General features: G+C 34.6%; 1 protein-coding gene across 24 annotated transcripts in view; it reads right to left on the bottom strand.

The window, feature by feature from the left end:
• Positions 1-20,764, bottom strand: part of SOX6 (SRY-box transcription factor 6) — a 792,566-nt gene that overhangs the window by 516,156 nt on the left and 255,646 nt on the right. The window contains exons 5-6 of one of the 24 annotated variants that reach the window (XM_063641949.1): positions 16,379-16,452; positions 6,102-6,217 (exon numbers count right to left, since the gene is read on the bottom strand). The exons of 21 other annotated variants lie outside the window; for them this stretch is intronic. The gene's annotated coding sequence lies outside the window, so the exon portion shown is untranslated. Of the gene's footprint in view, positions 1-6,101; positions 6,218-15,008; positions 15,141-16,378; positions 16,453-20,764 lie in introns of those variants that run through there. 2 more of the 24 variants (XM_063641948.1, XM_063641952.1) reach the window with 2 other exon arrangements.

Here is a 20,764-nt window from a genome sequence, read left to right as displayed (position 1 = left end):
TATTAAGCAAAGAAGTAGAATATATTTTTAAAGATTCAAATTGAATTTATAAAGATGAAAACAGACTATCTGAGATGAAGAATTCACTGGGTAGAATTAAAAGCAGATTAGACACTGCGGGACAAAAATAAGTGAACTTGAAGACTTATAAATAGAAACAATCTAGAATGAAACAAAATGTGGGGTGAAAAAGACGAAAAAAATGAACAGAAAATCAGGGAGTTGCAGTAAGTTGTAGGACAACTTCAAGCTGCATAATATATATGTATAATATGGAGAGGCATGAACAAAATTTTTTAAGAAATAATGGCTGAAAATTTTCCAGATATAATGAAAACCACAAACCCACAGATCCAAGCATCTCAAATAACCTCAATCTCAAGAAACATTAAGAAAACTACACCAAAGCACATGATAATCAAATTGCTTAAAACCAGTGATAAAGAAGGGGGAAAAAGCAGCCAGAGGAAAATGGCATATTACATATAAAGGAACATATATAAGAATTACAGCAGACTGATTTTTGAAAATAATGCAAACTAAAAGACTATGAATCAATCAATATATTTAAAATATTGGACAACAAAAAGCCCATCTGAAATTACTATACTTAGTGGAATAAAATTTTTTCAGAAATATAAAATGAGTTTCCCAAGGACAAATGACTAGGTTTTGTATCAGTAGCCTTTTGCTCCTCTTTTTCATATACATATATTTTATCTCCACTCACAAACTGATTATAAACTCCTCCAGACTAATTCTTCCTTTTATATTTTGAATCTCACCTCATGTCCAGAAGATCTCTGAGTACATATTCTTATAGAGTGAATGAACGAATGAATGTTAGTGTTAGTATGAATGATAAGGTAATATGAATGACAAGGATCCCCAACAAGGTCACTTTGACTTTATTCTGTTTTTTAAGTCTACTTTTAAATTTTTATTTCAATAAGTCTTTTCTCACTTATGACTATGTTTTCCTGCACTATTCCCTCATCTTGAAAAGGACAAGTAGAAGAGAGCCTGCATCTTAAGTATAATATTTGCTGCAACTATATCTCATGTGGACAAGGACAGAATGTGGCAATATAACCAGGGAGTCATAGTCATCACTTTATCTGAGAGAGTTTTAAAAGTAACCAAACTCCATGTGCACCTGTTCTATTCTTCACAGATGCCATGCACTAATCCCTATGTGAGAGCCACCTGATGAAAATGCCATAATCTCTAGTGTCTTCACTTTTCTCATACTCATGGTAGCTAAGTTTTACCTTATGTCTCTGAAATCAAGGCCCTGCCTACACACTTTAGGTCCTAGTCTTAATATCTTTTGTGTTTATGTTATGCCTCTAAATCCTCAAGGCAATTATATCTTTAAGGATATCCTCATTCCTTTAAAAATGTATCTTTTTCCCAGTCTTCCATGGGAAGAAAAAAAATTGTTAATTTTCAGTGAGGATCTAATTTATGAGATGGAAATGGCTTTGCACACTGACAAGAGATATTTAGTACAATCATTTCCCTCTGACTTTTCAAAAATTCAATACTGTGATGAACAAGAAGAAAGCGATAGGAGTCATTTTGACTCCTTTCCCTTGTGCTTCCCATAACATACAGTCTTACCAGTCTTATTCATCACTTGTTTAAATCTTTTACCTTTTACCTGAAATTTGCAGTAGTCCTCACAAGTTGCTTCTGTAGCTTGTCTTTTTTTAACCCTTTAATCCACTCTACTAACTATTCACTGAATTTATTTTTCAAAAGCGAAGCTCTTGGCTTACTACTGGACTATTTGGTTTTGATGGTCCCCTGTGATCTACCGAATGCCTTAGCTTAGCCTTATGGATCACGATGATATGATCACACTAAATTTTCTAGCCTATACATACCTATACCTCAATCCACCTGAACTTATTGTTTCCTATCCCATACTACGTGCTTCCATTTGTCTACCCCATATTCCCCATGCTTGGGCTAGTCCCCTTACTAGCAGGATGCTCCTTTCTTCATCTCCTATTCCACTGACAAAATCCCACCCAACTTTCAAAGAGCATCAAAAAATCATTTCTTAATGTATTTCCTGTTAAAGGGATATATCTTAAATTTTTTGAACCTCCTAGAGTAGTATTTTTAACTCTATTACGGCATTTAATATTCTGCACAGGAAATTCCATCTCCTCTCTTCTGTGTATCTCCTCTGCAATAACAAATGCAATTTAATTAACATTTTCCTTCTTTGAGCCATGCATTGGTTCACTTAGACACTAGGGACACAAAAAAAAGGAATAAGAGAGTTTAATAATTATGTCTAGACTCTAAGATTCTTGAGGGCAGGGACTTTGTATAATACATTTGCGTTTGTTTCCAATGCAGCATCTAATGCTGTGCTTTGAAAAAAGTCAGTAATTAGTATATACTTGTGGAGCTGAATTAGTTTCCAATAGGTACAAAGCATTATTCTTGGAAGAAAACATTTGCTACCAAAAAAGGATTTGTCTTAACTGGGAAAACAGATAACCACATCTTTAAATAGCTTTCAGAGATCAAGATGAAAATTAGATTAACCACTGGTTATACCATCCAGAATGAAGATCCTAAGAGGTGTCAGAACACTTCTCACTACGCTATTAACTTGCAAGCAGGCCAGCCTGCTTCAAACAATAAACTACCATATGACCAAAGCTTCAATATTGCAATTTGGTCCAGGTAAAGATAGTTATTGCTCCACACCTGTTTCTGGTACTGTCTTGGGAGTTTATATAGGACACTTTAAGTTGACTTCAAGATTTAAATAAGTATCTATTCAATATATCTGGGAGACAGCTACTTCCTCTTTGGCCTAATCACATCCACAAAGTGTTTACTCTCATCATGCTTACATTTCCTCCTTTCCTGGAAAGCAGAATGGAAAGGCAGAGTAAAGCTTTTTTAAAGATGGCATAAGGAATAAAAAGACATGAAAATGGTCAAAAGCATTATGTAAAAACAAAACAATTCCTCTCAATTATATTTATTAATAACAATGAAAAAAATTAAGCAGCACAACTGGGGTCACTGCTAAAAGACCAAACCAAGCCCCTGTGCCTGGCACCTGCCAGGCTAAGAGCTCCTTTGGTTGAGCCCAACTCCTCCCACAGTGACACGCTTCTCCTCCAGGAAAAAAACTCAGCAGGGCAGGCAACAATCACTCTGTCCATTACTGAAAGTCAACTTAGCAGGCCAAGGACCAGATTAAGGGTCAGTTGCAGAGAAAGAGGGAGAGAAGTGCACTCTCTTTGAGACGGAGAAACAGAAACCTAAAAATCAAGACTCTGACATCTGTATTTCTAGAGAGAACTATCACCATAAGATGGTTGCAATAGTCCAACAGGATGAGAAAAGGACTAGGCAGGCCTTTTTCATGGCATTCAGCCTCAGACTAAGATATAACACTTCTGAGGCCAAATATTTGAGGTGCTCTGAAACAGCTCAACCTGTGAAAATTTTATCAGATAAATTTGTAATTGAGAATATTCTAAATGAAATAAAACCCTGCTGGTGTACTGGAATGGGAACAAATTGGTTCCAAACTCAGATCAACTGTTTAAATCCCAGTTCTGCCTTTTTCTTCCTTTCATTCATTCCTTCCTTGTCTTTATATATTTTTTGTTCATTTACTCATTCTTTCAACAAACATTTATTGGGAACATATTATATATCAGGCACTGTGCTAGAAACTCCATATACAAGTTTGAACAAAACAGTCATGGTCTCTTCCCTGACAGAGCTTTTAGACTAGTGTAGAGACTACACATTAAATAAATATACAAATATGTGATAAATACCAATCATTTTAAGTGCTAAGAAGGCAAAAAAGAAATCGGAATTTAGAGAAACTAACTGGGTATTGCAGGGGAGGAAGCTATCTTACAATAGAGTTGAAAGGATTAAAAACAACGTGTAAGTGCTTAGCACAATGTCCAGCACATCCAGGTTCTTAAAAAACAAGCAGCAACTGTTTTTTGGTTAACTTCTCTATTCCAAGTATAGACCCTTGACTGTCTATTCTCTCCCATTATTCCCCCACCACAGAAACCTGGACGTGTTGGAGCACTGTTAGGTAGCGTTGTGGGAGAGCCGCACGCTGTTCCCTCTAGATATTTCAAATTGCTTCACAGCTTGCCATTCTAACAGTCTTATATGTAATCATAACTTCAACCAATCCACAACCTTCTTTCAGGCATATTTGAGTTTCATCTTTTGTGTAGTATCCTTGAGATAATTTATAAACTTTACCTTTTTGGTTCAATTGGATATTTGTCCCTTTGATCCCTAAGTTAAATTACACTCAACAAATGACCAACATCAACAATTGGGATGAACTCGTTCTGTGTGGAAGAAATGCCAGAGAAACACAACTAGGGACACCCCTAATGGTTATAACTGTATGGTTATATAGGATATCTCACTGTAAGAGATCTTTCTAAAAAATTTAAAATTCTCCTTTTAAGATCAAGATTATTTCTCTATCCTGTTCTTAGAGAGCAAATACTCAATAAGCCTTAAAATTTCACAAATCCTAATTCAAGTTTAGTAAACTGCTGGGCCAATAAAGACTATAATTTCTTTCTAATTATCCTATCTTCATCACCCCCAAAATAGTAAAACTAATTCCAACAGTTCCTTAGTTTCTTTGATTGCCCAAAGTGGACTAGAGTGCCTTTAGTTTATATAAGAAACCCAATCAGTACTCTTCAGTTCTTAATCAAAAAGGTGACCCTGCATACAATTTAAGATACATGTCTTGGGTACTATCACAAAACTCAGCACATAGCATACAGACTAATTAGAAACAATCTCTTTCTAAAGGAAAAAAAAAGGGAAGGACAGAAGGGAGGGGAGAAAGGAAAAGGAAAGGGAAGGGAAAAAGAAGGAGAAAGAAGATTCATTATACTGTAAGTCACTTGTCAGAAAAATGATTCCAAAGAGTTTCCCAACCCCCAAAACTAAAAACATCATATACCACATTAGAAACCTAATTCACCTGATTATTTGATCTGTCAGATATAAAGACGCTTCTTGGTCATAGTTACAATGAAGGAGAACTTTCTAAATGTCTCCAATATACAATATCAGAGTGTAATACATAGATGATTATTTTCATACACATCTATATTCATCTTTACCCAGAGAAAGTAAAATTGTTCTCATTGGTTTTTACCAAGTAGGAATACATTTCCTAAAATTCCTAAAGTTGTACTTAGAAGGCACTGAGTTGAAATAAATAAACTTTACATAAATTAGGGAGGAAAAACTGTAGAACTCCTTTTACATTGGTATTGTCTGATCCAAACAAGTATTTCCACATCTTAAAAAAGTCCTCAAATCCATTTTGTGATTCTACAAAAATCTCTTATTTCAGTCATTTACTGTTTAACTTATCTCTCTGCCTTTTTCTCCTCTTCTTAATTACTGCAATGAAGTAGGAGGAACAGGTATGTCCTCCATTTGTTCAACCATATTGTCTCAAAAAGCTCCAAGGCCCTCAAAGTTTTCTGACACTCAGCTCTCTTGTTTATACTCACACTTTTCATGTCTCACTTTCTCAGCCTTCTCCCAGATATTGCCATTTAGTTATCTGTCTTGTGACTACAATTCCAGGGAAAAACTCTAACTAGTCACAAAGTCAACATAATCAGTGGCTCCCACATACTGCCTCTGCCAGGACAAAGCTCAGAATGTTTTAATCCCTTAAAACTGCCAGCCATCCAATGAGCATACACTTACTACTATATCAGATATCAAAATATGTGAGATCAATCTCACCTTTAAGACAATCCATTCTGATTAATGATTATACAATATATATAATAATGGAAAAAAATAATACATCTGGATTTCTTCATTTTGTTCAGTGACACATCAGAATACTAGCGGCAGTAATTAAAACTAAGTGATAGGCTTGTCACCAGCCTGCCTTAGCTTTAAGGAAAGAAAGAATCTATATTCTGCCCAACACAGGCATTTATAGGAGTGGAGACTTGGGTTCCATTAATGCTGTTGCTTAATTATCTACAATGTCAGGATAAAAAAAGGGAAAAATAATTAACTGTAAAACATACCTTTTGTTGTGCTTGTGTGCTCCAAAGGTATAAAATAGCCCAGAGGTGAAATAAAAATAGAAAATCTGCTTTTATTAATGAATTCATTCACTTAAGTTTATATCAAACTGTGTGAGCTGAAAAGAAAGAGAAAGAGCTAACTCCAGTACAGTTTGTATCCAAAGAAAACTCCACCCACATAAACTCTCTAGTAACATAACAAGTTTTGAGTCCTTGGGGTAGAGACCATGTTTTCTTCTTTTGTAAGCACTGTGCCAAGCCTATAGTGCTAAGCAAATAATAATAATAACAAGCATTACATCACATGAACAAACTTTTTTGAATAATTAAACATTAAGAATATTCTCTTTTGCCAGTTATCTATAAAAGGTGATGCTTTGGAAATTATTCTTTTTATGCTGTCATTGCCTCATGTCTTTAAATACCTCCAGCAATAAATATGTAAGTCATACTCAGAGAGAGAATACACAAAATGCTTTACCTTTATTGGCAATCTTTAACTCACATTTTTATGCTTTGGAGCTAGCAAAAATTTGGTGAAATTATAATCATTTTTACCAATATTCCAAAATAACATAAAATATGAACTTGAGATAAAACTATATGCTGAGAATGACACATTTCACTTATTATTCAATCTTTATAAACTGAATAGTTACTAAAATATTTCTATCTAAAAATCTGAATAATCAATGACTTCACTTTTTCCTGAATTATAGACAGACTATATTTCACATCTTATAGATCACTGTTATAAAATAAAAGCAAAAATTGACAAACGTGATCTAATTAAAGAGCTTCTGTGCAACAAAAGAAACTATCGACAGAGTAAACAGACAATCTACAGAATGGGGGAAGATTTTTGAAAACTATACATCTGATAAAGGTTTAATATCCACCATCTATTAGGAACTTAAACAAAATTACAAGAAAATAACAAACAACTCCATGAAAAAGTGGGCAAAGGACATGAACAGACACTTCTCAAAAGAAAACGTACATGCGGCCAACAATCATATGAAAAAAAGTTCAACATCACTGATAATTACAGAAACGCAAATCAAAACCACAATGGGATACCATCTTATATCAGTAAGAATGGCTATTATTAAAAAGTCAAAAAATAACAGATGCTGGTAACTTTGTGGAGAAAAAGGAATGCTTATACACTGTTTGGGGAGTGTAAATTAGTTTAACCATTGTGGAAGACAGTGTGACGATTCCTCAAAGACCTAAAGACAGAAATACCATGCAACCCAGCAATCCCATTACTGGGTATATACCCAAAGGAATATAAGTCATTCTATTATAAAGACACATGCATGCATATGTTAATTGCAGCACTATTCACAATAGCAAGGACAAGATATCAACCTAAATGACTATCAGCGATAGACTGAATAAGTAAAATGTGGTACATACATGCTATGGAATACTATGCAGCCATAAAAAGAATGAGATCATGTCATTTGCAGGACATGGATGGAGCTGGAGGCCATTATCGTTGGCAAACTAATGCAGAAACAGAAAACCAAATACCACATATTCTTACTTATAAGTGAGAGCTAAGTGATGAGAACACGTGGACACACAGAGGGGAACAACACATACTGGGGCTTATCAGAGGGTGGAAGGTGAGAGAAGGGAGAGAATCAGAAAAACTAACTGGTGGTACTTGGGTTAATACCTGGAGGATGAAATAATCTGTAAAACAAAACCTCGTGACACAAGTTCACCTATGTAACAAACCTGCACATGTACCCCCGAACTTTAAAAAAAAACAAAACAAACAAACAAAAAGACATGCTAAAGGTTAAATAACAATGAAAAAGCCAGCTATGCCCAATTAGTGTATTTATTGACACTTCTTCACTTCTTTATATGTGAGATCACCACTAAGCTTAAATAATGGCTTTATTTCCCCTTCTCTACATGCACTTAGTTCCTTTCAATATTAATGAAAGCTATGTAAGAATACTGGAAGATGATTAAGCTTATCTTCTTGGTTAAAAACAAGTTCAGAGAGCAGCTTTTTAGGGAAATATTCAAATTTATTAGCATCTCTTAGAAAATTGCCCCCAACCACCACATTGTTTCCAATCTCAAGTTAAAAAGAAGTTTTCTCCATCGGGCACTGAATCACTTTAATGTTGACTCTTGTGCAACTCTACTCCACCTTCAGATGTATCCAGTAAATTCAACTTTACTACAGTACTATAAAAATGTGAAAGAACTATAATAGCATCTTAAAAAAAAAAGAGCTGTTGGCACTATATTACTTTAGAGAAAACCCTAAACTGAATACTAATGCAAAAATTTAATGATAGTTTGCCTAGGTTGCCAAGAGAGTTACAATAATTATTTTGCTATAATATGTAAGTTGTTTTGCAGGCATCTGAAAATACTAGTGTGTAGGATTCAGAGTAAGTCCTCAAAGTGTCATTGTTCTTGTGGGTTTGTTTTTCAGTATCAATAAATCATCAATATATGATCTTCACTGTAACACTGTCCTCTGATTAGGGGATTGCCTTATGAGTTCTGCTTCTTTAATAAGTCAGCTTCCTTGATTGGCATCCAACATGGATCCACCTCACACCAATTCCACTTTATGGTGAATACAGGATTATGAGGTCATGGTAAAACATTCAGACAGAATCAATCAATACAGTTTTACTTCCATTTTCCTTTATAAACTACGACCAAATTTTTAGAGTTGAAAAGTAAACCAAGATCAAATTTAGACATGTTGTTTGAAATTAGCGAAGATGAAACACTTCAGTGCCAGACAAAAGCCCTGATTTTAAGAGTAGGTTTTTGCCTTCCTGAAATGCCTAGCTCAGGCTGTGTATTTTTATGCCTGCAGATATTGGCATGTTTCACATTTAAGATTATGACACACCAACTTATTTTGAAATTTTGAAAATGTTCCACCGCGCATGTTTCAAATGCTTCATGACTATCACTGATAATTGAGCAATTAACTTGAAATTACCAAATGTGCTGTGGTGGCACAATATGTAGTAAGCAACATGGAAGAATAAAGAACAGAGGAACTTGGTACAGTGAAAAAAAAAGTAATACAGTGTAAAATAGGCCATAATAATAATAATAGTAACTGAGTAAATTTTAATGGTCCCAGGTCTCAGTGGTTTAATAGTGCCAGTAAAATGGTTTAATGAAACAAGTCCAGAGTATTAACAAACTTTTTAGAGCAGTTTGTTCTGGTGCTACAAAAATGAAGCCTCTTTCTAACTGGCCTTGTGCAATATTCAGGGACTGGTCCAAAAAGTAAGTGGAGGGGTTGCATTAGACAACAAGCACAAAACAATCAGGTTAAAAACTCTGACAGATTCTTAACAAATACAAGCTTGCAAAAAACAGATGTAAGGTCTTACTTTAAATGTAAGGCAGACAAAGCAAAAATTCTAGGGTTAAAGATGACCTCAAAAAGTCATCAAGCTATTCTGAACCTATTTGCAAATCAAAAATTAAGACACATGGCTTGACATGAAGACTGAAAGATAAAACTCAGCTATACTGGAAAAACCAGAATTCCTCTTCACTGCTTATTCCATTAAGGTCTCCAACACTGGGCTTTTCTGACTAAAACCATAATGTGACAATAAAGAGTAGCTTTTTTGTCCTTAAATACAGTCAGTGAAGCAAATTTCATAAACCTAAATCCTACCTTATTTTGGTGGCAGGCCATTTTAAAGGTTTGCAAGAAAAAACAGTAATTTAGAAAGTCAGAGAGGGAAAAAAAAATTCAAAACTACAGCAAATAAAAAGCACTATTAAAAATATTTTTTTCTCAAAATTCCATCAACACAGCTCCAAAACACCACTAAGAGATTAAAAATAGTCCAGGCTGTCCTTTCAGGTACAAATGAGAAACAGAAAGTAGAGAGGGCAAAAAGAACAAGTATCTAAGGGACCTAGTATATAAAATTTAAAAGCTTAAAATGTAATGGGTATACACATTCAGATTAGCAAACTCCTTTCAATTAAAGTAGATTTCTGGCCACAGTTCACAAATATATAGTAGCTGTGTGTATTAATGTAGATACTTCAAATGTCAGTATATCTCTAATTAACATGAGCACACAACTGTAAAACTGAGAAGGCACAATTTTAAATTCCTTACATTCCCAGCATTAATGCTTTCATGGGGCAGCTCCCGTTGTCATGGAAAATGGCATTCAAGCCCTATTTGTGGATTTTCACAGCTCATCTTTTTTATTTACCTGCTCTATGTCAAGATTAGCCTGGAATAATATTTTTTAAAGATAACGCACTTAGACCTACTTGTCCTTAAAATCACAGATGTTCTCACTGAGGGATCTTTGGTCTGGGCTATGCTCAGTTTTAAACAGATTTATTTCCATTTTAAAATGCCACAAAGACATGATTTTGTGATTTTTGTTTGTTTGTTTCCTAAAAATCTATGCAATTCAAAAATTTTCAGCTGAAGCATGACATGTGGCAGTTTTGGAATAGAGGAGTAGGAAAATATCAGGGAGGACCAAATGGTCTAGGAACCTGAGGAAATGAAGTAAGTGCTAGAAGCGTCTCTACAATCTCCTCCCCGACTTAGTCTATCTCAAAATTTCAAAAATATTTATACAGCAACCAAGTGAAGACTGAGATAGTGATCAAAAACAAAAGAGAGCTGAAATTCTCTCTGGAAGAGGACAGCACGGTGTTGTGAAAGGAGCACTAAATTTATACCATGAATTCAAGGTTTGAATCCTGCTACTCTGCAAAAATAAAGATAATTCCTACTCACTCCACAGAGTTTTTGTGAAATTCAGCCAATTAAATGTCTGCAGAATCAAGTGTTATACTTTCTTAATATTCTGTTGATATTATTATTGCCTCAAGCCTAGAGATAGGCAATAATCACTTTTTGTACCACACAATAAAATCCTTGTCAGAAACCTCAGGAAAAAGATTGCTGTTAGAGACCATGAGCCAAGATAGAATTGTTTTAAAGGAATTCATTATCAAATTACTAAAAAGACTTGGGTAACCCGAAAAAGCAGGGTAGCTAATAAACTATGTTTTTTTTTTTTAACCAATCATTTACTGCTCTGGTAAAATTAAATGGTCAGAATTACATAATTATTTTTCATTAGAGATAAAAAAATCAAATGTGAGATAAGAACATGCAAAATAAGGCAGTCTTCCACAATGCCTACTTTAGGAAAAGAAAAAATGGAAGTTTCATTTTTTTAAGAGAAAAAAAAAAAAAACACTAGAATAAGATGCAGCTTCTGAAGAGATAGCCATTTTCCTTCACAGTGTTTTCCTCTTCTGGCCTAGGTAGCTGATTTGAGTAGGTAAGATTCCAGTCGGTTCTCACACACTTTTGGTGTGGCCCATTCATTATGGATGTGCAAAACAATATCCCACCTTCCTTATCTCACAGACGGGCTTGCACACCTTACTATGAAACCTTCCCATGGCCATGAGGTATAAATTTCTGCCTTAGATCATGTAGCAAATAAGCAGTTCTAGGACATGGAAATTCAGGTTCATAAAAGAAGTAATTGTCACTGAACCCATTTGCCTGTGCTTAGGCCTGACTAGACAAATATTTCTACCGTTTTAGAAGCCTCATCTTTCAGTCTAAGTGGTTGGACAGTTTCCACAACAAATGAGAGAACTAGAAACTCAGGAATTTTGGATGCCATGTTAATTTCATCTGACTTACCTTAGTCATAGTATCCAGCTACATTTCTTTAACCAAAAGGTTCTGCAGTCAGGAGATGGCCCTAGCAAAACCTGAGATCACTGACCAAAGGAACACCAAAGCCCATGCCCTAAACAAGCATATGTAAATTCTCAAGACCAGAAAATAATTGCTTTAAGCCTGTATGACTAGCATGACATGTGCCTAAGTGGCCAGACAAAATCTGACTAAAAGTTTTTTGGTTTTTTGTTTGTTTGTTTGTTTTAAGTGGAACTCCAGAAATAACCATACAGAAACTACATCAACAGTGCCCCTTCTAATTTTAGCCTTTCCCTTTGTTAAGTCAAAAGAAAGTGCTCAGCCACTTGGATCACCACCATTCAAAGTTAGTCTAAATGTGTCTTGATGGAGGGAATAAAGTGAAGAATTCAGGAAACAGATCCTTTGGGTGATAAGAAATGTAAACTATATTTTAATGAAGGCCATCTTGGTTTGAAATGCTGGTAATTATATTTGTCACTTTAAAAACTTCACTCATCCTGAAAACTTACTACAGGGAATGACTAAATAATATGAAAGAAGAGAGAAAGGAGGTAAAAAAAGATACAAAGCAACTAAGATAAGATTTGGACAGCTCAAAATTATTTCCCTTCACTCAGATTTCCAATAGAATAAGTTCAGTTCCTTAGAATCTTCTGTTTTCACAAAGAGCCCTTCAAAGATACTTTATATTTCTTTCTCCATCTTCTTTGCCTCCTAATCCTCACCACAATACCTTGCATAAATTAAAAGCTTATGTTTAATCCAAATGACCCCACAGTTTATATAATTTTGTGCTTTACATAAGACTTACATCTAAAAATAATAAAATTAAATTGATAGTTTCATAAAATAACAATTTATTATTAAAGCATTAAAAATACACAAAATATGTTAAACTATATTAAACATGAACATCTATTTTTTTAAGCTGGTTCAAAATGTGTCCTAATCAATACTATTATTAAAAGAAAGGTAAAGCTGGTATTAAATAAATTTTCAATAGCTCTGCTTAAATAGAGAATCACTTAAACTCTAATTTATAACATTACTTATTTCAAATAATTTCCTAGAAGTATATTCTTCAAAACTCCTTTATAGCAGTACACTAACAAAGAAAAAGTTTCCTGTGTCTTTGCTGTTATCAAATGTAAAAAAGCCCCTTAAATACCAACAGTTTACAACAATGTATACATACACATATATTTTAAATGCAAGTTACTTAAATGTAGGTTTACATACACACAGACATTTTTAATACCTGCCACATACTCTATAGCACTGCTATATAATATATATTGATTAATTTCAAGTACTTTAATAGGTCTTTAAAGTTCATTCAATTTTTTTCTTAAAATTTGCCTTCTTTACTTATAAAAAGTACCTCTGTTCTCCAAAATATTATTTAAAATATAATGGTGTTTTGTGGATGGGGAAGAGTACAGTATGCCTTAGTATAGGCGTGCCTTGAAGATATTGCAGGTTTGGTCCAGACCACTGCAATAAAGCAAATGTTGCAATAAAGCAAATCATGCAAACGTTTTGGTTTCCCAGTGCATATAAGTTATGTTGACACTATATTGTACTCTGGTAAGTGTACGATGGCATGAAGTCTAAGAAACAATGTATATACCTTAATTAAAAATACTTTATTGCTAAAAAATCATAATGATCATTTGAGCCTTCAGTGAGAAATAATCTTTTTGATGGGTGGAGGCTCTTGTTTTGATGTTGATGGCTGCTGACTGGTCAGGGTGGTAGTTGCTGAAGGTTGGGGTAGCTGTGACAATTTCTTTTTTTTTTTTTTTTGAGACGGAATCTTGTTCTGTCGCCCAGGTTGGAGTGCAGTGGCACTGTCTTGGCTCATTGCAACCTCCGCCTCCTAGATTCAAGCAATTCTTCTCCCTCGGCCTCCCGAGTAGCTGGGAATACAGGCATGCACCACCACGCCTGGCTATTTTTTGTATTTTTAGTAGAGATGGAGTTTCACCATGTTGGCCAGGCTGGCCTCGAACTCCTGACCTTGTGATCCGACTGTGGCAATTTCTTAAAATAAGACAACGAAGTTTGCCTCATTGATTCACTCTTTCTTTACAAAATATTTTTCTGTTACATACAATGCTGTTTGATAGCATTTTACCCACAGCAGAACATCATTCAAAGTTGAGTCAATCCTCTCAAACTCTGCTGCTGCTTTAGCAACTACATTTATGTAATATTCTAAATCCTTTGTTGTCATTTAAACAATGTTTACAGCATCTTTCACCAGGGTAGATTCCATCTCAAGAAAGTACTTTCTTTGTTCATTTAGAAGAAGCAACTCCTCATCTTTTCAAGTTGTATCATGAGACTGCAGCAATTCAGTCACATCTTTAGGCTCCACTTCTACTTCTAATTCCACTTCTCTTGCTGTTTCTACCACATCTGCAGTTACCTTCTCCAATGAAGTCTTGATCCCTTCAAAGTCATCCATGAGGGTTGAAATAAATTTCTTTCAAATTCCTCTTAATATTGCTATTTTTACTTACCCCTATGAATCACAAACATTCTTAATGGTATCTAGAATGGTGACTCCTTCCTAGAAAGTTTTCAATTTACATTGCCCAGATCCATTAGCAGAATTACTATGTATGGCAACTACAGCCTTAGAAAATGTACTTCTGAAATAATAAGACTTGAAAGTTGAAATTACTCCTTGATCCATGGCCTACAGAATGGATGATCTGTTAGCAAGCATGAAGACAACCATAATCTCCATGTACATCTCCATCTGAGCTCTTGATGGCTAGGTACATTATCAATGAGTAATAACATCTCTAAGGGAATCTTTTTTTCTGAGTAGTAGGTCTCAACAGTGGGCTTAAAATACTCAGTAAACCATGCTATAAACAAGTGTGCTGTCACTCAGGCTTCCTTATTCCATTTGTAGAGCACAGGTAGAGTTAATTCCTAAAGGCCCTAAGATTTTCAGAATGGTAAATAAGCATTGGCTTCAACTTAAATTCACCAGCAGCATTAGCCTCTAACAAAAGAGTCCACCTGTCCTTTGAAGCCAGGTGCTGACTTTTCCTCTCTGGCTATCAAAGTCCTAGATAGCATCTTCTTCCCATATAAGGCTGTTTCATCTACACTGAAAGTCTGTGGTTTGATGTAGTCACCTTCATCAATGGTCTTACCTAGATCTTCTGGATAACTTGCTGCAGCTTCTCCATCAGCACTGGCTGTGTCACCTTCGCTTTTATGTTATGGAGACTGTTATTTTCCTTAAACACTGTGAACCAATCTCTGCTAGCTTCAAACTTTCTTCTGCAGCTTCCTCCCTTCTCTCAGCCTTCACAAAAATTGAAGAGAGTTAGGGCCTTGCTCTGGATTATGCTTTGGCTTAAGGGAATGTTGTGGCTCATTTGTTCTTCTATCCAGACTGCTCAAACTTTCTCCATATCAGCAATAAGGCTATTTTGCTTTCTTATCATTCATAATTAACTGGAGTAGCACTTTGCATTTCCCTCAATAACTTTCCCTTTGCATTCACAACTTGGCTAACTGGTACAAGAGGCCTAGCTATTGACCTGTCTCAGCCTTCAACATGCCTTTCTCACAAAGTTGTCATTCGTAGCTGTTGATTTAATGTGAGACTTTTATGTGCTGCTCTTCCTTTCACTTGAACACTTAGGTCATTGTAGGGTTATTAATTGGCCCAATTTCAATATTGTTGTGCCTCAGAGAATAGGGTGGCTCAAGGAGAGGGAGAGGGATGGAAGAACAGCCAGTTGGTGGGACAATCAGAATACACACAATACACACGTTTGCCACCTTATTTGGGCTTGTTTGGTGCGGCCCCATAATAATTACAATAGTAACATCAAGATCACTAATTATAGATCACCATAACCGACATAATAATAGTTTGAAATATTGTGAGAATTATGAAAATGTAACAGAGAGACATGAAGTGAGCACATGCTGTTGGAAAAATGGTGCCGATAGACTTGCCCAATGCAGGGTTGCCATAAACCTCTAATTTGCTTAAAAAGAAATCTGCAAAGCACAATAAAACAAAGTGCAATAAAACGAGGTATGCCTGTACATTATGTCCTCATGTGCTGTCAGCTCTTTGAATTCTACATTGTCTCACATCTTTTCTGTGGGCATAGGCACATAGCACTTTTCAAGTACAGACAACCAGAAGACTATCAGAAGTTATCAGTGTAAATTATTCATGTGTATATAGACTAGACTCTTCAAGATAACTCATTCCTACAATTGAGCCCTATTCTCAAAGAGTAAGATAGTTATTCTTTAAGCTTATTATAATGGGCCCTGCATTGTGTTATTTCACTGGAAATTACAACAAATTGAGGCTTCTTTAGCAGCTGGTACTTTTTTATACACTCCTCCCAAGAAAACACTTATCAAAAAATAATAATTACAAAACAATTGCAAAAAAACTAATATAAATTCACACGCACTAGGAGTTAAGAACTTGTTTACAAACTGTAACTGTTTCATTACACAATGAGAAAAGTAAAGATAAACCAATACTTACAAATATGCACAAAAAATATCAGCCCCAGCACCCAGAAATCACTGGTAAATTGCCTTTGAATTCATGAAAGTGACCTGAAAATTTAATAGAAAATGAAATAAAAAAAGGATAAGTAAATTGCATGTATATGCTTTATTAAAGAAGCATACTTTCTGGCTACAAATCATACAATTTTTAACTCGTGCAGTTGTCCCCATCTACGCTAACGACTTTTTCCAAAATGATAATGCCAAAAGAAACAATTATTTCATTGTTCTACATCTAAGAATGCCACATTTCCATCCAATACTGCTCTTTTAAAAAAAAATCGGCAATAAAGTAGGTGTTAAAAGTACAAATAAGTAAGAACAAAAGGGAAAAAATTTTTAAGAGAAAGAAACAAAGGAACAGGCTTATAATTTATATTTGAAAAACATTTAATTTATGTCTGCAAGTTGAAATGAATTAGCTTCACAGAGAATATCTTAAATGTGTCTGACAGGAATATCTTGTAGGTAGAATTAACAAGAAAGAATGCAGTGTTTGTTCTACCTAAGGTGTGGAACCCATAAGATGCTTAGGCTATATACAATGCATTCTGTATAAGCCATAATTCAATCGAAAATTATTTTGCTCACGTGTACTTTAGTTCTGGCTGAAGAGGTAACAGATGCAGCTCAAACACACAGAGCTAGCCTTATACAAATTTTTAACATACAAAGAGTCATTTCATGCCTCTAAATGCCTATGATTTCCACTATCCAGGACCCCCATGCATTAAGGTGGTTTGGTAGTTTATTTTTACTGTTTGGTCTAAATACAGCATATTTTTAGTTCCATTAAAACAAAGAAACTTTGTTACAGAGGCTGTATTCTTTCAAAAATGTGAGCATGGCTGTGAGTAGTAGTCAACTAAAAATAATAATAGAGCTTGGGTTCCTAAATTAGGTCAGAAACTTTCTTAGGCTCTGGGGACTGGCTTGATTCAATCTGCAGTTTTTAAATACAGCCAGCAAATATCTAGGTTAGTTACAGCTAACTAGATTTAAATAAAATCCTTCTGAAAAACAATGGATCTTGATCAACATCATTTGTAGGAACCACTGCACCCAACTTGCAATTATAGCACAAATGACCTTAATAGATTAGGTATAGGCATCTGAAATTAAGATGAAATATTAAATAAATATCTAACTCAGCCCTCTCCAACCCCTAAAATATGCCTTTACCTAAATGATCCAGGTAATTTATTCTATTTTCTAGTCAAGATTGATAGATAATAGAGCCAGGTGCAGTGGCTCATGCCTTTAATCCCAACACTTTGGGAGGCTGAGGCAAGTGGATTGCTTGAGTCCAGGAGTTCAAGACCAGCCTAGGCAACATCTCTAAAAAATCTCTAAAAAAATGTTTTTTTTAATTTTTTTAAAGATTGATAGATGACAAAGGTGTGGGCATTTGGACAGCTTTAAGTATCAACAGCTAACATACCCATTAGACTTCTTCACTAGACCTTCTTGTCCTTGTAGGAAATGGTGCCTCAGGGCTTCTCTAGTTTCACCAGTTTCCAGCAACTCTAACGCCTACTTTCACAATACACAAAGTAAAGGACAGTCTGGCTAGGGGGACGTAGCTCTGTCATTAATTGTTGGTATTATACCCTTTTCTTCCTCATTGCTTCTGCTGTTTAGGGATCTGGGAGAGTAATTTTATCTGGGACACCAGACAAGCCTACCTGGACACACTATGTGTATTATCCAAAACCATCAAAGAGTACTGGTTCTGATTCAAACCATCCTCACATGCTATCCCCCGCTGAGTTATAAATTATAATTTCCTTATAAAGAAGTTACCCACAAAATAAATTTTATAGCAAAATGCTGTATATCCAAAAGTCTAAATTCTAGAAGAATCCAAGAGTTTTTAGTACTTATACATTTTATAATACCACATCTTGTTTTTCTGGCAACTACTTTTTTAAAAGCATTAATTGGAATTATGCAAGATACATGATACATCCTATTCCTTCACTTCCACATAAAGAACGGGGAGCTAAAAAAAATGCGACCAGAAAATATTGTGGTTAGGGTAGATTTAATTTTTTAATCAATGAACTATCTTGAATTAAGATCTCTAACTCTAGAAATATTTTTAATTTTGGAACAAGTCAGATTCCAGACATTTAGAACAAATAATATTTTCACATTCACCAATACAAAGTCAAAAAATCTTATTCATCATATCAGTGCAGTCCTGCTACATATGTTAAAAGCAACTGTGAATCTCATTATCAACAGATTTGCACTATTGGTGAAATTCAGAGCAAAGAATTAAAAAATAATAAGTTCCTATGGTCAAAGAGTTCATTATTATATAATTTTAAAAATGACTTTAATGCATAGTTCTGCATGCAGTTAACTGAAGGCTAAACAAGCAACATTTTATGAGGGACAAAGAGTTAAGAATTAATATATACACAACTTGAAATAGGTACCTTTTTAAGAACTAGAAAAGTTTAGTCTGAAAAAGACATTTCCAAAAATAAAAGCAGTCACTATGGTCCTGAGGGCAGCACAAATGTGAAAAGATAGAGAAGGAAATGCCAGAGCAAATCATTACGTGTTCTGGAAAATCTCAATCTGTTTGGTAAAATGAATCCTCAGAACACCTAATCACCCATGGATTGTTCCAGTTCTCTATTTGCTCATTTATACATTCAGCAAAGAGTGACCATGGGTTAAAGATCACACTGGACAGTAAGACCACAAAAATTTAAATTAAAAAAAATGGCCTTTCCCATCAAGGATTTCAAACAATCAATAATCCAACCTGGGTCACAGTCTATTACACATCTGACCATGGTGGTAATTTGTTCCATAATATTTAGTCATCAAGTCTTTGATATATTCTTAATGTACTAAATAAAAAATGCATTGCTACAAATACTTCATTATAATAATGCACAAGGGGCCAAGCACGGTGGCTCATGCCTGTAATCCCAACACTTTTGGAGGCCGAGACAGGTGGATCACTTGAGGCCAGGAGTTTGATACCAGCCTGGCCAACATGGCAAAACCCTATTTCTACTAAAAATACAAAAATCAGCCATGTGTGGTGGTGCACACCTGTAATCCCAGCTACTCAGGAGGCTGAGACATGAGAATCACTTGAACCTGGGAGGCGGAGGTTGCAGTGAGCCAACATTGCATTACTGCACTCCAATCTGGGTGACGGGGCGAGACTCTGTCTAAAAAAAAAAAAAAAAAAAAGAACAAGGGATACAAAGAAGAAATGTACAAATAAAGAAATGCAAATGTCCAATAATATAAAAATGTACACAATAAAAATTAGGACTCTCCCAAATAGCCAAAGAAATGTAAATAAAATATTTTCACTCATAATATTGGCAAAACATTTTATAAACTGGACAAAAACTGGTATTGGTGAGAGTGTGGAAAAATAAGCACTTTCATGTACTATTGATGGGATTATAAATGTATGACTTTTCTCAATGGCAATTTTACAATAAGTTTTAAAACTTTTACTGTCCATATCCTTTGAGATTTCAATGCTACTTTCAAAAATTATCTTAAGGAGCTCATTATAAATATGATAAAAGATACACACATTTAATATGTATGTTCACTACAGTTTTTATAATAGCCAAAATTAGGAATAACCTATTGATTGAATAAGTAAATTGTGCTACATACATATAACACTACTCTGTAATTACTAAAAATCATTATATAAATCTATATTTATTGACAAAAAAGATGGCCACAATATATTGTTGAATAAAAAAATATGTGTATAATAAAAGCCCATCAGTTTATAGAATATCAAATATTTATGTGAAAATCAAATATATATGCATGTGTAAGTTTCACAAAATATAATTTAACAAAAATGTTAACATTGGGCAGGGTGCTATAGGTTATTTTTACTTTATTACTCTTATGGTTTGATATTATTGAGTTTTTTTATACTTAGCATGTCTAATGTATGCCAAAATGAGGAAGCTATTTCTGAAATTCAGTATATCACTTAGACATTCAAAAGAAATGACCCAGATCTAGGATAACTTGTTATTAGTCTGAGAGCAAAAGCCAAGTATTAATATTAGTTTAAAAAACCCTCAAAATTACAGGGCAACTTCAAATGAGTATCTTAACATCAAATGAAGAAACCATAAACATTTTCACAAAAGCATGTCCCACTCTACCAAAAATAGGTAATAGGTCAAAGGTAAATAGCAGATAAAAACATTGCCACCTCCCTGTATAATTAGACTTTAAAAGCTTTCAAGCTACATTTTTAAATCCTGCTTAAAACTCTGTCTTTAAGCCACATCCATTTCTGTTTTTAGTAACCCCCCACCTTTCCTTCTTTTTATTATTTGAGTTAGCA

This window comes from Symphalangus syndactylus, chromosome 6, assembly GCF_028878055.3.
Source record: "Symphalangus syndactylus isolate Jambi chromosome 6, NHGRI_mSymSyn1-v2.1_pri, whole genome shotgun sequence".
Lineage (NCBI taxonomy): Eukaryota > Metazoa > Chordata > Mammalia > Primates > Hylobatidae > Symphalangus > Symphalangus syndactylus.
This window is presented reverse-complemented; position numbering and strand designations above follow the sequence as displayed.